The sequence below is a fragment of the Sciurus carolinensis genome, chromosome 7 (assembly GCF_902686445.1).
Source record: "Sciurus carolinensis chromosome 7, mSciCar1.2, whole genome shotgun sequence".
NCBI lineage: Eukaryota > Metazoa > Chordata > Mammalia > Rodentia > Sciuridae > Sciurus > Sciurus carolinensis.
The window spans coordinates 79985148-80003940 of record NC_062219.1 but is presented as its reverse complement, the minus strand read 5'-3'; the positions used below and the strand labels follow the sequence as shown (position 1 = coordinate 80003940).

At 37.2% G+C, this 18793-nt stretch overlaps 1 pseudogene; it reads right to left on the bottom strand.

Moving 5' to 3' along the window:
- Positions 1 to 3746: 3746 nt before the first annotated feature.
- Positions 3747 to 17657, bottom strand: LOC124989252 (E3 ubiquitin-protein ligase TRIM21-like; annotated as a pseudogene).
- Positions 17658 to 18793: the final 1136 nt, after the last annotated feature.

Genomic DNA, 18793 nt, shown 5'->3' with positions numbered 1-18793 from the left:
GGTGATCAATAAATATATGAAAAAGTGCTCATCATCTTTAGTAATTAGAGAAATGCAAATTAAAACCACTTCAATTAGTATGGCTATTATCAAGAACACAAGCAATAAAAAGTGTTGGCGTGAATGTCTTATATATTCTTAATGATTACCATTTTAACTGGAGTGAGATGAAATATCAGCATACTTTGGATTTGCATTTCCCTGCTTGCTAAATATGTTCAACATTTTTTCATGTATTTCTTGGTCATATGTATTCTTCATTTGAGAAATGTGTCTATAGTTCATTTGTCCATTTATTGATTGGGCTATTTGGGGGTTTTGGTGAAATATTTTGAGTTCCTTATAAGTTCTGGCTATTAATCCTGTGTTGGAGAAGTAGCTGGCTAAATTTTTCATCAATTCCATAGACTCTTCAGATTCTTAATTGTTTCCTGTGTTGGCTGAAACTTTTAAATTTGATGTCATCCCACTATTGATTCTTGGTTTTATTTCTTGATCTGTAGGGGTCTTATTAAGGAAGTCTGTACTTGTGCCAACATGTTGGAGTGTTGACTCTGTTTTTTTCTAGCAATTGCAGAGTTTCTTGTTTACTTCTTAAGTCTTGGATCCACTTTAAATTGAATTTTCATTCAGGGTGAGAGACAAGAATCTAGTTTCATTCTTCTACATGCTGATATCCAGTTTTCCCAGCATTATTTATTAAAAAAAAAACTACCATCTCTCCAATGTATGCTTTTTTGATACCTTTGTGAACTATTGGATGATTATATCATGTAATTATTGTGCTTAATTTTTTCTATGTGATAAATTACATTTGTTAATTTGTGCATTTTGAACCAACCTTACATCCTTGGATGAAAGCAACTTGATCATGGTGCATAATCCACTTAATGCATTTTTTAATGTGAGCTGCTAATATTTATTTAAGGATTCTTGTGTTAATGTTCAGTAGAGATGTTATTCTGTAATTTTCCTTCCTTGATGTTTCTTTATTTAGTTTAGTGCCATGGTGATACTGGCTTCATTGAATGACTTTAGCAGTGTTTCCTCACTATCTATTTCCTAGAATAATTTGAAGATGATTGACATTAGTTCTGCTTTAAAGATTTGATAGAACTCAGTTTAAAATCCACCTATTCCTAGAATTCTCTTTTGGGAGGCTGTTTTATTACTGCTTCAATGTTGTTGCTTGATAGTCTTGTGCTTAGGTTTTCTATGTCTTCTTGGTTCAATCTGGATAGCTCATATTTGTGTAGAAATTTGTCAATATCTTCTGGATTTTCCAATTTATTCAAATAGAAGTTCCAAATAGTTCTTAATGATCCCCTGTATTGCATAAATATCTGTAGTGATATCATCTTTTCCATTTCTGATTTTGTTTATTTGGGTCTTCTCTCACTTTCAGTATTTTGGCTAAGGGTTTATCAATCTTGTTTATCTTTTCAAGGAACCAACTCTTTTGTCATATAGTTTTCTTTTTCTGTTTTTCTTTTTCTCTTTTAATTTATTTTTATTGTAAACAAATGGGATACATATTGTTTCTGTTTGTATATGGAATAACAACATACCATTTGCATAATCATACATTTACATAGGGTAATGATGTTTTATTCATTCTGTTATTTTTCCTCCCCCCCACCCCTCCCACCCCTCTTTTTCCTCTATACAGTCCCTCCTTCCTCCATTCTTGCCCCCTCCTATCCCCAGTATGTGTCATCATCCGCTTATCAGCGAGATCATTTGTTCTTTGTTTTTTGAGATTGGCTTATCTCACTTAGCATGATATTCTACAATTTCATCCATTTGCCTGCAAATGCCATAATTTTATTATTCTTTATAGCTGAGTAATAGTCCATTGTATATATATATATATATATATATCCCACAGTTTCTTTATCCATTCATCAATTGAAGGACATCTAGGTTGGTTCCACAGTCTGGCTATTGTGAATTGAGCAGCTATTAACATTGTTGTGGCTGTATCTCTGTAGTATGCTGATTTTAAGTCCTTTGGGTATAGGCTGAGGAGTGGGATAGCTGGGTCAAATGGTGGGTTCATTCCAAGTTTTCTAAGGACTCTCCATACTGCTTTCCAGAGTGGCTGCACTAATTTGCAGCCCCACCAGCAATGTGTGAGTGTACCTTTTTCCCCACATCCTCTCCAACACCTATTGTTGCTTATATTCTTGATAATCACCATTCTAATTGAGGTGAGATGGAATCTTAGTGTAGTTTTGATTTGCATTTCTCTTATTACTAAAGATGGTGAACATTTTTCCATATGTTTGTTGATTGCTTTTAGATCTTCTTCTGTGAAGTGTCTGTTCATATCCTTAGCCCATTTATTGATTGGGTTATTTTTATTCTTCATGTGGAGTTTTTTGAATTCTTTATATATTCTGCAAATTAGTGCTCTATCTGAAGTATGAGTGGCAAAGATATTCTCCCACTCTGTAGCCTCTCTCTTCACATTGCTGATAGTTTCCTTTGCTAAGAGAAAGCTATTTAGTTTGAATCTATCCCAGTTATTGATTCTTGCTTTTATTTCTTGTGCTATAGGAGTCCTCTTAAGGAAGTCTGATCCTAAGCCAACAAGTTGAAGATTAGGACCTACTTTTTCTTCTATAAGATTCATGGTCTCTGGTCTGATTTTAAGGTACTTGATCCATTGTGAGTTGATTTTTGTGCAGGGTGAGAGATAGGGGTTTAGTTTCATTCTGTTGCATATGGATTTCCAGTTTTCCCAGTACCATTTGTTGAAGAGGCTATCTTTTCTCCATTGCATATTTTTGGCCCCTTTGTCTAGTATGAGAAAATTGTATTTATTTGGGCTTGTGTCCATGTCCTCTATTCTGTACCATTGATCTACCTGTCTATTTTGGTTCCAAAACCATGCCATTTTTGTTACTATTGCTTTGTAGTAGAGTTGAAGGTCTGGTATTGCGATACTCCCTGCTTCACCATTTCTGCCAAGGATTGCTTTAGCTATTCTGGGTTTTTTATTCTTCCAGATGAATTTCATAATTTCTTGCTCTATTTCTGTAAGGTACATCATTGGGATTTTAATTGGAATTGCATTGAATCTGTATAGCACTTTTGGTAGTATGGCCATTTTGATAATATTAATTCTGCCTATCCAAGAACATGGGAGATCTTTCCATCTTCTAAGATATTCCTCAATTTCTTTCTTCAATGTTTTGAAGTTTTCATTGTAGAGATCTTTTACCTCTTTGGTTAGATTGATTCCAAGTATTTTATTTTTTTTTGAGGCTATTGCAAATGGAGTTGTTTTTCTCATTGCCCTTTCAGCTGTTTTGTTGCTTGCATATAAAAATGTCTTAGATTTAGGTGTGTTGATATCATAGCCTGCTATTTTGCTGAATTCATTGATGAGGTCTAGAAGTTTTCAGGAGGAGTGTTTTGGATCCTCTAAATATAGAATCATGTCATCTGCAAATAGTAACAGCTTAACTTCCTCTTTTCCTATTCATATCCCTTTATTTTCTTTAGTCTGCCTAATTTCTCTGGCTAGAGTTTTGAGGACAATGTTGAATCGAAGTAGTGAAAGAGGAAATCCCTGTCTTGTTCCCATTTTTAAAGGGAATGGTTTTAGTTTTTCTCCATTAAGAATGATGTTGGTGGATGTGAGGGCGATCTGGCTGCGACATCTGTCACCCCATTGATCGCCAGGGTTGATTCGGCTGATCTGGCTGGCTAGGCAGGTGTCCCCTTCCTCCCTCACCGTTTCATGTGCGTCCCTCCCGAAGCTGCACGCTCGGTCGAAGAGGATGACCTTCCCCGATAGAGGAGGACCATTCTTCGGTCAAGGGAATACGAGTAGCTGCGCTCCCCTGCTAGAACCTCCAAACAAGCTCTCAAGAATGATGTTGGCCATGGGCTTAGCATAAATAGCCTTTACAATGTTCAGGTATGTTCCTACTATCCCTATTTTTTCTGGTGTTTTGAGCATGAAGGGGTGTTGGATTTTGTTGAACACTTTTTCTGCGTCAATTGAAATAACCATATGATTCTTATCCTTAAGTCTATTGACATGATGGATTGTGTTTATTGATTTACAGATGTTAAACCATCCTTGCATTCCAGGGATGAACCCCACTTGATCGTGGTGCACAATTTTCTTAATACGTTTTTGGCTACAGATTGCCAATATTTTGTTAAGGATCTTTGCATCCGTATTCATCAAGGATATTGGTCTACAATTTTCTTTCCTTGATGTGTCTTTGCCTGGTTTGGGTGTGAGGGTGATATTAGCTTCATAGAATGAGTTTGGTAGGGTTCTCTCCTTTTCTATTTCCTGGAATACTTTGAGAAGTATTGGAATGAGTTCTTCTTTGAAGGTCTTGTAGAACTCGGCTGAGAATCCATCTGGTCCTGGGCTTTTCTTGGATGGTAGGTTTTTAATGGCTTCTTTTATTTCATTGCTTGATATGATCTGTTTAAATTGTGTATGTCCTCCTGGTTCAGTTTGGGAGGAGCATATGTCTCTAGAAATTTGTCAATGTCTTTGGTAGTTTCTATTTTGTTGGAATACAGATGTTCAAAGTAGCTTCTCATTATGTTATGTATCTCAGTGGTGTCTTTCGTGATATTTCCTTTTTCATCACGAATTTTAGTAATTTGAGTTTTCTCTCTCATTCTCTTTGTTAGTGTGGCTAAGGGTTTGTCTATTTTGTTTACTTTGTCAAAGAACCAACTTTTTGTTTTGTCAATTTTTTGAATTGTTTCTTTTGTTTCAATTTCATTGATTTCAGGTCCAATTTTAGTTATTTCTTGTCTTCTACTACCTTTGCTGTTATTCTGTTCTTCTTTTTCTAGGGCTTTGAGCTGTAATGTTAGGTCATTTAGTTGTTGACTTTTCATTCTTTCCTCTTAGTGCCGCTTTCATAGTGTCCCAGAGATTTTGATATGTTGTATCATCGTTCTCATTGACCTCTAAGAATTTTTTTATCTCCTCCCTGATGTTTTCTGTTATCCATGTTTCATTCAATAGCATATTATTTAGTCTCCAGGTGTTAGAGTAATTTCTGTTTTTTATTTTGTTATTGATTTCTACTCTCAGTCCATTATGATCTGATAGAACACAAGGCAGTATCTCTATTTTTTTACAATTCCTAAGGGCTGCTTTGTGGCATAACATATGGTCTATTTTTGAGAAGGTTCCATGTGCTGCTGAGAAGAAAGTGAATTCACTCGTTGATGGATGGAATATTCTGTATATTTCTATTAAGTCTAGGTTATTGATTGTGGTATTGAGTTCTATGGTTTCTTTGGTTGGTTTTTGTTTGGAGGATCTATCTAGTGGTGACAGTGGTGCATTAAATTCACCCAGAATTATTGTGTTGTGGTCTACGTGATTCCTGAAATTGAGAAAGATTTGTTTGATGTACAGGGATGCACCATTGTTTGGGGCATAAATATTTACTATCGTTATGTCTTCCTGATTTATGGTTCCCTTAAGCAGTATGAAATGTCCTTCTTTATCCCTTCTGACTAACTTTGGCCTGAAGTTCACTTTATCTGATATAAGGATGGAAACCCCCGTATTTTTACTAAGTCCATGTGCATGGTAGTTTTTTTCCCATCTATTCACCTTTGGTCTGTGGATGTCTTTTTCTATGAGATGAGTCTCTTGAAGGCAGCATATTGTTGGGTCTTTTTTTTTAATCCATTCTGCCAGTCTAGGTCTTTTGATTGATGAGTTTAGGCCATTAATGTTCAGGGTTATTATTGAGATATGATTTGTATTCCCAGTCATTTGACTTATTTTTGGTTTTTAAGTTGGCTTGGTTTCTCCTTTGAGTGGTTTTTCTCTAAGGTAGTTCCTCCCTTTGCTGACCTCCATTGTTGTTTTTCATTTCCTCCTCATGGAATATTTTGTTGAGAACATTCTGTAGTGCAGGCTTTCTATTTGTAAATTCTTTTAACTTTTGTTTATCATGGAAGGATTTTATTTCCTCTTCAAATCTGAAGGTTAGTTTTGCAGGGTATAGGATTCTTGGTTGGCAACCATATTCTTTCAGAGCTTGAAATATGTTTTTCCAGGTCCTTCTAGCTTTTAGAGTCTGGGTTGAGAAGTCGTCTGCTATCCGTATTGGTTTCCCCTATATGTAATCTGATGCTTTTCTCTCGCAGCCTTCAAAATCCTATCTTTATTTGAATGTTAGGCATTTTCATTATAATGTGCCTTGTGGATCTGTTGTGATTTTGTGCATTTGGTGTTCTGTAAGCCTCTTGTATTTAATTTTCCATTTCATTCTTCAGGTTTGGGAAATTTTCTGATATTATTTCATTGAATAGGTTGTTAATTCCTTTGGTTTGTATCTCTGTGCCTTCCTCAATCCCAATAATTCTTAAATTTGGTCTTTTCATGATGTCCCATAGTTCTTGGAGATTCTGTTCATGATTTCTTACCATCTTCTGTGTTTGGGCAACTTTATTTTCAAGATTAAATATTTTGTCTTCATTGTCTGAGGTTCTGTCTTCCAAGTGATCTAGTCTTTTGGTGATGCTTTCCATTGAGTTTTTTATTTGGTTTATTGTTTCCTTCATTTCAAGGATTTCCATTTTTTTTTATTTTAGGATCTCCATCCCTTTGTTGAAATGATCTTTTGCTTCCTGTAGTTGCTCTTTCAGCTTATTGGTATTATCATTCATTGCCTGCATTTGCTCTCTTATCTCATCCTTTGCTTCGTGAATCATCTTAATCATGTATAATCTGAAGTCCTTTTCTGACATTTATTCTAACATACTATCATTGGATTCTGGTAATACAGAATCTAGATTTGTTTGGATCATTTTCTTCCCTTGTTTTTTCATGTTGTTCATGTATCTTCCCCTCTAGCAGTGCAGATCTTGGGTATTGCAGATTTCCCCCTATAGGCTTATAGTGGCTCTATAGGTTTCCAAAATCTTTTCTTTAAGGGGAGATAAATATTAGCAGTGCCCAATTCAGACACTATGCAATCCTAGACCAAATAGCCCCTATGAGGACAATAACAAAATTGTCATAATAAAAAGAATGAGTTCAAATATTATCTTCAGTAAAACAAACTGATTTGCAATAAGGTCTGCAGTTTCTAATGGAGGACAAAGAGGATGCAGAGGGATGTAGAATTTGACTGTTAATGGAATAAGAAAAGAATATACAGAAGTTCTAGATAATAGAAAGGGTGAGAGTGTGATCAAAATCAATTGGATGTTATCATGCAAAGAAGGGAGAAAGAGACTGAGGGAACAGGTAAGCAAAAGGAAAAGAGAGCAAGAAAAGTAAAGAAATAAAAACTTAAATTTTTTCAATAAGGAGAAAAAAGAAATTCTACAGTATAACAGTCATATAGTAATGAAACCTCCCAGTCTTCAGTAGCCTGATGCATGAGAGGAACCTGACAATGAGCTTCAATCCTCCAGCAGTCGTCTCAGGATGGGATTTGCCCCACCTAAAGATCAGAGCTAAGGCTTCCAGGATTTTCCAAGATGGCCACTCTGGCTTCGAAATGTGTTGGAAAGTGGGGAGCTGCAGCTCAGGGTGTGGATGTGGTCAGCTGGAGGTCCTAGAGGTGGGATGTGGTTGGTCAGGCAGGGGTCCTGGAGGTTGGGTGTGTTTGGTGTGGTTGTGGGATCCTGGAGGCCGGTTGCAATCAGTCGGTATGGGGTCCCAGTGATAGGGTGCAGTCAGTTGGTCAGGGCGTCCTGGCAGCAGTGAGCATTCAGTCGATGTGAGGGCCCCAGAGGCAGGGAGTGATCAGTCGGGCTGAGGGATCCTGGAGATAGGGCTCAGTCAGTACGGCCAGGGGTCCTATGGGGCCTGGCTGTTGTCTCCTCTTTTGTCATATTGATCCCATTTTTTAATATCTATTTCATCAATTTCAGTTCTGATCTTAATTATTGCATGTCTTCTACTGGGAGGAGAAATAAAAAAGAATGAAATCTAGAATCAAACAAGAGTAGTAATTCAACTTATCAAAATATCTGAGACACCATGAAGACGTTCTAAGAGGCATTCTAAGTTCACAGTATTAAGAGACTAAATTAAAACAAACAAACAAAAAGAGCACAAGTAAACAATCTAATGTTACATCTTCAGGTCTTAGAAAAGCAGAAGCAAACTAATTCTGAATCTTTCACTTTTGGCTTCCCAACTGTCAAATTCCCCAGTGTTCCAAGAATTAGTGCCTATTTTCCTCCTCACTCAAGAATAACTTTTAAAAGTATCCTGAGTAGATGTATCTTCTGTTGTCATCACCTTTGTGAGCTAAGGGATTCCAGTTTATCTTGACCCAGAATGACACAGTAATAAAAGGATTGAAGTCCACAAGCCAAAGATGAACTCAACAGAGATAAACATTCCCAAGTAAACTACAGTATGTATCTGATCTTTTTTCAAATCCAGAATGGGAAAAAAATAGCCTGAGAAATTAGGTCAATATTTCTTTATATATGCCCAAGATATTTTAAGGACCATTTGTAAAGGTTCGTGTCCCACCCAAGAAGCAGACACAAACAAATCAAGACTGTTTACCCTATGATATTTAAAACCAGAGAAAGCTGGTTTTATGCCTTGAGCAATGACGAGTGAAGGTCGGAAGTTTCAGAGGTCCACAGATTTCCTCCAAACTTTATGTTCTGAAAATGAGCCATCCTTTTTTTCCCCCAAAGCTTTGGATGACAACAGTGAGAGACCAATATAACTCCACATCATGTACAGCCACAATAATGGGATCCTAGTTGAGACAAGTTATACTTATTCTATGTATATATAATATTTCAAAATATAATCTACTGTCATGTAAAAAATAATAAAAATGATAAAAACTAAAAAACATGCACAGTTGAAGACCCATATTAATAGCCTCCTTATGCTAAAGAATTCTTCCTTAATTTCCATACTTACTTTGACTCACTACAGGTACTTCATAGTATACTTCTCCTTTCATGTAGAAACATTTGTTTAGGATTTTAGCTATCTATCTACCTATCTATCCATCTACCTATCTTTTTATCTATCCATTTTTTGGTACCAGTGGCAATTAACCATGGCGCTACCTTTCCATCCCTTTATTTATTTATTTTTAAAATTTGAGACAAGTTCTCACTAATTTGCTTAGAGCCTCACTAATTTTCTGAATTTGGCTTTGAACTTGGGCTTATTCTGCCTGAGCCTTCTGGGCCACTGTTGGGATCCAGAATTTCATCTCTCTTACCAGGCTGGTAGGTATTTGAGAAGGTCTACTATAGTTTGCATATGTTTTGAGGGTGTCCTCAAGGGTTTATGTTCTGGAAGCTTGGTCCCAGTGTGGTGGTGTTGGGTAGGGTAACCTCTAAGAAGTGGGGCTAGTAGAAGGTAATTAGAAGGTATTAATTAGAAGGTATTAATACATGTTTCTTGCAATTAGATTAGTTTCTGTAAGAATGTGTTGTCGTAAGTCATGTTTAGCTGTCTCAGCTCAAACTCTTGCTTTCTCTTTCATCATGTGAGTCCTCCTACCAGAAAGCTCTCAACATGGCCAAGGAGATGTCACCATGTTGCTTTTCAACTTCCAAAACCATGAGCTAAATAAATCTCTTTTATTTATAAAATAACTTTTCTGTTGTTATAGCAACAGAAAACAACTATTATAAAGTCTATGTGTTTTCATCAGTACAGTCTGAAATCATGTACAGTGAGAATGAATTGAATGAATTTCACTTGTTTTGGTAAAATTATCTTTTTTTTTTTTTTTTTGCCATGGTAGGTATTAAACCCAGGACCTTATGTGTGCCACACAAGCACTGTACCATGAGCCACATCTCCAGTAACTCTTTGTTGTCTTTTTCTCAACTGAGTTTACACAATTTCATGCTTATAGTAAGACTTATAACCTCAACCTGACTATAAGTCCTTAAAGAAAGAACAAAACCAGTTTATATATTTTAATTTTTTATAGTAGTGCCTAATAAACAATTAAATATATTTGTTCACGTATGCAACTATGAATCATAGAGGTGTGTAGGAACAATGCTAAATTGTTTTGTCCTCTTCTTTGGCATTAAAATAAAAAACTTGCTAGTGTCCACCAATTTTATTACCCATAATCCTACATTATCTTTCTAATACATGACTCTGATGATTTCAGTACATCACATTCTCATTCTGCAGAAAATATCTTCAAGGAAACTCAATTTAAAAAAAAATTATTCTGTCTCAATCCCTTCAATTGGCTAAAAATCAGAACTCATGCACATGGAGATTTTTACATGAGCTGTATTTAATAAGAAATATAAAAACTACTTATTTTAAGACTATAGAGTATTCATTTGGGAATGAAATACTGATGACTGATCCCTACACAGTATCTAGCTTTCACATAATCAGTTGTGTTTCCTATCATCCATGAAAATCAGCACATTACAAATGTAAAATTAATTAATCAGTTGAATAAGATGTACAAGAAATGAGGTATCCGGTGAAACAACATAGAGTGGGTTTCTCATAGTGAATAAACCTGGGCTAAGAAGTTAGAATTTTACTGCATATTCTAGCCAGGAAAATTAAGTCAAGAAGAAGAAATAAAAAGAAAGACTTTTGTTTGGAAAGGAAGAAGTAAACTACCTCCATTTTCAGATGACATAATTTTATACATAAAAAATCCTGTTTAGTATATAGAGTATTTTAAAAATTCATAATAAAAACCAATTAAAATAAGTAATATATATATATATATATATATATATATGAGTAGACATTTCTCTGAAAAAAATATATGAACGGCCAACAAGTACATGAAAAGATGCTCAGCATCACTAATCATTAGAGAAATGCAAATCATGCACTAAGACGGCTATAATAAAAATAAATTAAGAGGAAATTGGAACCTTTAACATGCTGCTGGTATGAATGCAGGATGGTAAACCTTTTTTGAAAAATAATATGGCATTTTGACAGGGAACTAAACAGAATTTACCACAGGATCCAACAATCCATTTTCAAAAAAGAAAAAAATGACCTCTGTGTATTGTCACCTAGGCTATTTATTATCACTGTAGGCTAAGGGCCATTAGTTCAAAATTCCACCTGTGCCAAACTCAAATCTGTATACTCATGTGTCATTATGAGGCACACAAGTATATCTGATAATAAATGACATTATTGTCAGATTACACATTAGATTATTTTAAAAATATCTCAGACAACAAAGCTTTAGCCATTTAGAGCCTTCCTACATTGTATTCCCCAGAAAACTCCTCTGAGGGAAGTTATCTATTGATAAGATAGGGTCATGCAATTTATAAGGGTCCAAACCCTGCTGCCCCTTGGATTTCCCTGATCCAGACTCCCTGCTCTGCTGTTGGCAGAAAATAATCAGAAAAATAAAAATTCCCCTCTCTGAGAGAGGGGAATAAAAATTCTCTCTCTGAGAGATCCCATGCTCTCCCTCAACAAGATGGTCCCTCCATAAAACTCTGTTATGAGGGATCTCCCTTCTTTCATGTAACCCTAAATAAATGCATCAAACAGAGTTTGTTGTTTGTTCCTTCCTTTTATGATCACATTTCAGGTCCCAAATCTCTCCAACTCTCTACAGAAGAGACCCAGGACTAGAGGAACAGAACGAGAACCCCTATTAACAAATGAAGATCACCCAGATTCGGCATATCTCAACCCACAATCTACAGAAAGAAGAAGGCCCAGGTAGGTTCATGTTTCTGCCAGGACAACCACAAGGGTCTCAGGCAACATGAAGCAGGTCCAACACCACCAGCAAAGGAGATGGATTGGGAGTCCTCCCAGTAACAAGTGGCTTAAAAAGAAGCATGCCTTTTCCTTGACCTTCTCTGTCTTCCTTTTTCCATCAAGAGATTCTGTGAGATTAGCAGACAGAAATGGTCGAGGCTTCTACACTTCACTTGAAGTGGTAAAAAATTGACACCAGTAACTGTTCTAAATCACAGACAATCATTATCTACAAGGACACACTCTGAGAAATGCATTAGGTGATTTGATCATTGTGTGAACATTATAGAGTGTACTTACCCAAATATAGGTAGTATAGATCAATCACTTAACCTGAGCCAGAGGCTCAGCCCTATTTTGTATTTTATTTAGAGACAGGATCTCACTGAGTTGCTTAGCACCTTGCTTTTGTTGAGGCTGACTTTGAACTCATGATCCTCCTGCCCCAGTCTCCTGAGCCGCTGGGGTTATGGGTGTGCATCATTGGGCCCAGCTTAACCTGGTCTTTTCATACAATAAAGGTACACAGTAACCAAAAAAATGTAAGAGGCTGCTGCCAGCATAACATAGCATATATTCTATGTCTATTTATATAAATAGGAGAACACTATAAAATAATGATTAAAAAGTAGTATGTATAGTAAGTAGATAACCAGCAGCATAGTCGTTTATTATCAGATATACTCGTGTACCTCATAATGACACATGAGTATACAATGGTGGTCCCGTGAAAGAGTCCAATAAAGATAAAAAAATCCTACTGTTGAGTATTTTTACTGTACCTTTTCTGTTGGATACTTGAATCCTTGCCATTGTGTTGCAGTTGTCTACAGCATATTATACAGCAGTTTGACTATACGGGTTTGTAGGCGAGGTGTAACAAGCTATACTTTATGTAACTCTATGCAATATGCTTTTATAGGACTGGCAGTGGAGTAGGTTAGTCTACACCAGCAACACCATAAACCTGTAATGCTTTGTGCTGTGGTGTTACAGTGTCACTAAGCAATTAGAATGTTCTGCTCTATTATAATAAGGACTACTGCTATATCTGTATGTGGTCTGCCATTGACTGAAACATCCTTATGTGGCCATGACTGCCTATATATTGTCAAGCCTAAAATAATCCTCAATCCTCAAAAAAACTATACAAAGAGATACATTCAAAATGACTATATGAGTTGAGAATCTCTAATCTAAAAATCTGAAATGCTCCAAATTCAAAATGTTTAGAGCATCAAAACATTATCCACAGGTGGATAAAATTCTGCACTCAACCTCCTGTGACCGATCACAGTTGAAACACTGAAACACTAAATATATGATATAAAATTCCCTCAAATAATATATGTAAAGAATATATGAAATATTAATGAATATCATGTTGAAACTTTGGTTTTATCTCCAAGCTATCTCATTAAATATATGCAGATGTTTCAAAATCCACAAAAGTCCTAAATCCAAAACTCTTCTGGTCTCAAGTATTCCTGACAAGGGATATTCTACGTGTATATAAACCAAAATGACTCTTTGAATTCAAGTACCTCTACAGGAAGATAAGAAAAGAGAAACAAAGAAATGAGAACCTAAAGATGCAATCACAAAACAAATGATAAAATGGAAGAGAAGCCCTAAGATAATCATTACATTAAGCACAAATACATTAAAATGACAATCAAAAGACTGAGGTCAGAAAAATGGGTAAATGATATGATCCATCTATATGCTGTTCAAATTCAGACATAGGTATGTTGAAATTAAAAGGATTTAAAAAAAGATACCATGGAAGCAATCATAAGCAACTGCATTAATACATGATAAAATATACTTCAGAGCAAAGAAAATTACTAGACGATGAGGGATAACAGGATGGTAAAAGAATCGGTCCAGGAGGAAGACATAATGATGTTAGATGTGTAGCCTCAGCATGGCAGATCCTCAGAATACTGTAAAGAAGCAGAAAAGCTGAAAGGAGAAAAAGATAAATCCACAATTATGGTCTGGAATTTAAAGGTCCAGAATGTAGACCGTATTTTTCAATATACTGTATGTGTGTTGTAGATCCTCTTCATCATGTTGACATAATTCCCTCTATTCATTCTAAACATTTAAGATGTTAAGTAGAATTCTCCAGTGAAACCATTCAAGCATAGAAACTTCATGAATTCTTACAGTTGCAAGTGAATCCACAACCATTTCAATGAAAATTTCAGTTAAAAAGTTTTTGAAAGTTGAAAATCAATGCAGAATTTAAAACATCTGTTTTTTCTTTGACAGAAATAAAAAAAGATACTTTAAGATAAATCAAAAATAAACAAAAACAAGGAAGAAGTAGCAAGCCAAAAATTAAAGCAGAAGGTTACAAATCGAACTAGAAATAAGAAAATAAAAGCAAGAAGCACTCAACAGGGCAAAAAGAATGACCAGAACAATGCCAAGATAGTTATTAACAAGATGAACTGACCCCTTTTTAAACAAACAGGAAGACAGCAAGGGAAAAAGATAGAGCAATGTAGGTCTTCAGTGATATTGTATCAGAAATCACATTCTGCAATGAACACAGGAGAGAGCGTTGAGCAGGTGTTAAGACCTGCTCCTCCTCATTCACCATGAAGTACCTACTTCAGTGGGTAATTTTCTGTTATGAACAGGTTCCTATTCCAAAAGGACAGGCACCCATGGTCATGAATAAAACAAGCAGAGAAGTCAGCCTCCTGTGTTTCCCAAATCCATATTTTCAGTCTTGACCCCTATTCCAAACTTCAAATCAGTACTATACCCTTTTTTTCAATCTGTACCTGTACCTTTATCCTGGGTCTGTTTTAAATCCAACAAGTTCACAAACAACCCTTCTCTTGATTTTCCTTTGAATCTTGAATCAGAGCATCTTTGAAACCTGGATGTCACTCTTGATCATTCTCTCCAGTATTGCTCACCTCCAAACATTTGCCAAATTTGGCATATTCTACTCTTACTCCCAGTCCTTGTTTTGCTTTTTGGTGATTTATGAACTGCCAAACCTTCCTACCTACTATCATGAAGTTTCCTCTACTACTCTTCACCCTAAAATCTATAAAGTTTCTCTGAAGAATATATATATACCCAGAGCACATCACTGCTTTAAAATATCCACTGGTTCCTTGGGGCAACATAGGATAGCTATGAAATTTGTGCTTAAATCAGGACACTATTGAGTGACAGGAGAATCCAGTAAAAATTAAGATAAGGGAAGGGTTTAAATCAGACTTGTCCTGGAGAACTTTGGATATATGATGACTCCCCACTCCCCACAATCACATATTCAAAACTTTTCACAATCTAATTCCCACATCTCCTCCTGGTAGTCTCCCCCAATCAGGACTGGGTACATAATTTGCAAATCAAAGTACAAAATAAAAATGTGAGGGCCTGTTTTAGTCAGCTTTTTCATTGCTGTGACTAAATGATCTGATCAGCAAAATTGTAGAGGAGAAAAGGCTTATTTCAGGGCTCATGGTTTCAGAGGTCTTAGTCTACAGAAGGGTGGGTCCATTCCTCAAGTTTAAGGTGAAGCAGAACATCAAGACAGAAGAGTGTGACAGAGGGAAGCAGCTGGTATCCTCAGGAAGCACAGAGAGAGTCTCCACTCTCCAGATACAAAATATATACTGCAAAGCCATGCCTCAATTTCAATCCCTGCCAGCCACACCCTACCACTTGATATCACTTAATCTCTATCAGGGAATTAAATCACTGATTGGGTTAAGACTTTTACAAGCAATCATTTCTCCTCTGAACCTTCGTGCATTGTCTCACAAGTGAGCTTTTGGGGTGACACCTCATATACAAACCGTAACAGGAACCTTGTTCAAAGGTTAAGAATTTCAACTGGGCCACAGCAAAGCACTGAACCATGCACAAGTTCTTTCTGAGAACTGGCCTTTCTATGACTGTACAATCCACAAACCCATATAGCTGCCCTGCTCTTACCTCTGTATTTATTCATCCCTACTAGCTGACACAATACCATTTCATAACAATCTATCCTCTACTATCTTGGTAATGTCTATTCCATCTTAGAATTCCCTATTTTTTCCACACAAGACACAACCAACATGATAAATTTAGAATGAAACTTCATTTTTATTTTATTTTTTGGAGACTGAAGCACAATGTATTTAGGAAATCCTTTTTCAAACCATGAAAAATAAAAAGATGTGGACAAAGGCAATAGACTAGAGATAGAAGAAAACAATAAAGTCACACAAAGGAGGCAGAAACAAGATTTTTGGTTGACGAATTTGAGTCAAATATGAGGAATCAGCTTCACTTGAGGGCATCCTAAAAGGAACCTAGGGCAGAAATATTGATATTTAAGGTCTTTTGGCTTTCAGTGATCTCCCTGCTAAAGCCTGCTTGCTGAGAGACCTATACAGAGACATGGTCGTTTATAGTTCATGGGAAAAAGAGGCAGGGTTCATGGCTGAGAAGGGACACCCACAGGGATGGGGGGACAGTGTCCAGATAGAGCCATCAATAGTCAGTGGATTCTGCCCATCCTGTATTCAGTGGATAGAAGGCCGAGGGCCTGCATTTCCTCCACCATCATTGAAACCAGAGTTGAAGAAGGGCTGCAGGGGTCCAGTGAAGGCACATTCAGAGAAGGTGTAGATGAGGGAGCCATGATCAGTGATGTTGTAGGAGACAATGCCATCCTCATACTTCAGGAAAATCCTGATTTGGCACGGAGGACCTGAAGGTGGAGGAGAGTCTGGAGACAGGGCCAGCCTCATATTTTTCTTTGTTTCACAACCAAATTGCCCAGAAAGCATTCTCAGTGTTGACCAAAAATTACCCCTTCCTCTGCACAGAGTTTCTACAAATCTCCAGGTCCCAGGCCTCCTTTCCTTTCACATCAACCTCCCAGTACAGTTTTCCAGAGTTGAAACTCTCATCCAGGACTGTGGGGTAATTATCAAATCTCTCTTCATTTTCTAGTATATCTGCCGGGTTTTTCCAAGTCTCACTTGTCTCCTGTCCTCTGAGATGATGAGCCACGTACTGGCTGTGTCTTGATCCAGAGTGGTGTATTCTCCACAGGTCCTCAGCACCTTCTTCAGTCCTGGCACACAACAGACACTTCTTAGGTCTGGGGAGACAATGTCCAGCTTCTTTAGGTTCCAGGACTTACTCCTCCTTTCCAGGACAACTTTCACCTCCTGCAGGAGCTCCAGTGCTGAGTCCCAACTCTTCCATTCCATCTCTGAGATCAGCTCCTGCAGGGCCTGGCTTTGCTGGGCCAGTTCAGCTTCCATCTCCCCAGGATTCTAAGGTGTTCCATCTCATCCTTTTCCAGTTTCTGCATCTGCCTCTGTTGTTCTTCAGTCAGGAAGTTTCTCTACTGCACAAACTCTGCATGAATCCTGGATTTCTGTGTCTCAACCTTCCTCTTCCAGTCTGCTCTCTTTATTGCAAGCATTTATCTTCTCCGTCAACTCCTGCTTTTTTCTCAGTTTCTCTAATGCCTTTTGGAGCATCTCCTTGTATTCCTGAGCAGCCTCCTCAATAAGGACCATGGTGTGGTCACAGTGTTTCTTGGATTGGCACACACCCAGCAAAGCGCCTTCCCATCTTTCTCACAGAAAAGGTGAAGTTTCTCTCCATACATGGCACAACGCTCCCCCTGTATGTCTTTCTTGGCATTTTGGTCTATTTGTCTAAGATTTTCCTCCATGTTGGCTAGCTGCCCATTGGGTCGGGGGTGCCTGAGCAGAAAGTACTGCTGGCACACAGGACAGACACTGCCTCCATCTTTACCAACCTGAGAGATGTATTCTTGGCAGAAGCTGTGGCCACATTTGATGCACATAGGCTCCACCACAGGATCCAGGCATATAGAGCATGTAACCTCTTCCCACATCATTTTCAGGGATCTTGCTGAGGCCATAGTGGTGATTTTTCTGTTAAGCAGAACTGTGGCGATCTTGGGGAGGCTTATCAGTTGGTTGTGGCTCCTTATATCCTGTTTTTATTTCTTTACCCACTTGATTTTTCTATTTTGTTTATTGTTATTATTTTACCTATTATAATATTTATCATCTTTGAGTAAAAGATATTGCCCTTCATTATATCTTTATTGACATACTTTTTAACATATCTTTTAGCAGTTTGTCCCAGTTATTTTAAGAGATCTGTCTAATAAATCCAAACTCTTGACCATCTCTGTGTCTGCTTCTATTGACTTTTTCTTTTTTGAGATAGGACTCATTATCTTGTTTGTAGTGGTTCTCAGATTCTTTTAAATTTTTATATGCAAGATCTTTGCATGACCCCAGCACCCAAAAAAAAAAAAAGATCTTTGCATGAAAGTATTGGAAAGCCTAAAATGAATTATATCCATAAAATATTATGTCCCTTCTTTTATATGGATGCGAGTGAAAGATTTCATCAGTGCTATACGTAGTTGATTTAGGGTGACTTTATTACTGATTTAGTTACATCCAATTAAATAGCTTCATCTGCTTTGCAGGGAGGACCTAAACTCTCTCTTCACCCTTCTAAGCACTGGTTCAATTCAAGAGTTTCTTTGTGCTTTAGAACTGAGCCTCCGCCTCTTTGTACATGAATGATATTTCTATTGTGTGGCTCAGATGACAACTTTTTGATTCACTGGAAAGAGATCTTTACTTTCCAGTGTCATTCACCATTTTCAACTCTGAAGATCTCTTTTCATCCTGATTTTCATCCCCCAACCTTATAAGAGCAGCTGCTTTCCTTGCTGTGAGACTTGGAGTGTCTCAAAGCTTTTTTCCTGCCCTGTCCCAACCTGTGTAGCTGAGAGACCAGCAGGTCTCAGCATTTCTCATCTCCTTCTCTCCTGCAGTAGTACTTAGGGGAGAATCTATATAACTCTGGGAGCATCTCTCACAACTTCTGCCTTGTCTCTAGCCTTTTGGCCCAGCATACCCAATCACTAGTTGAAGACCTGTAGGAAAGATTTGGTGGGTGGTTGTAGATTTGTTCTGTGGTTTAGCTCCTTGAAATCTAATCTCTTGTGCCAACCTACACACAGCCATTAAAAGT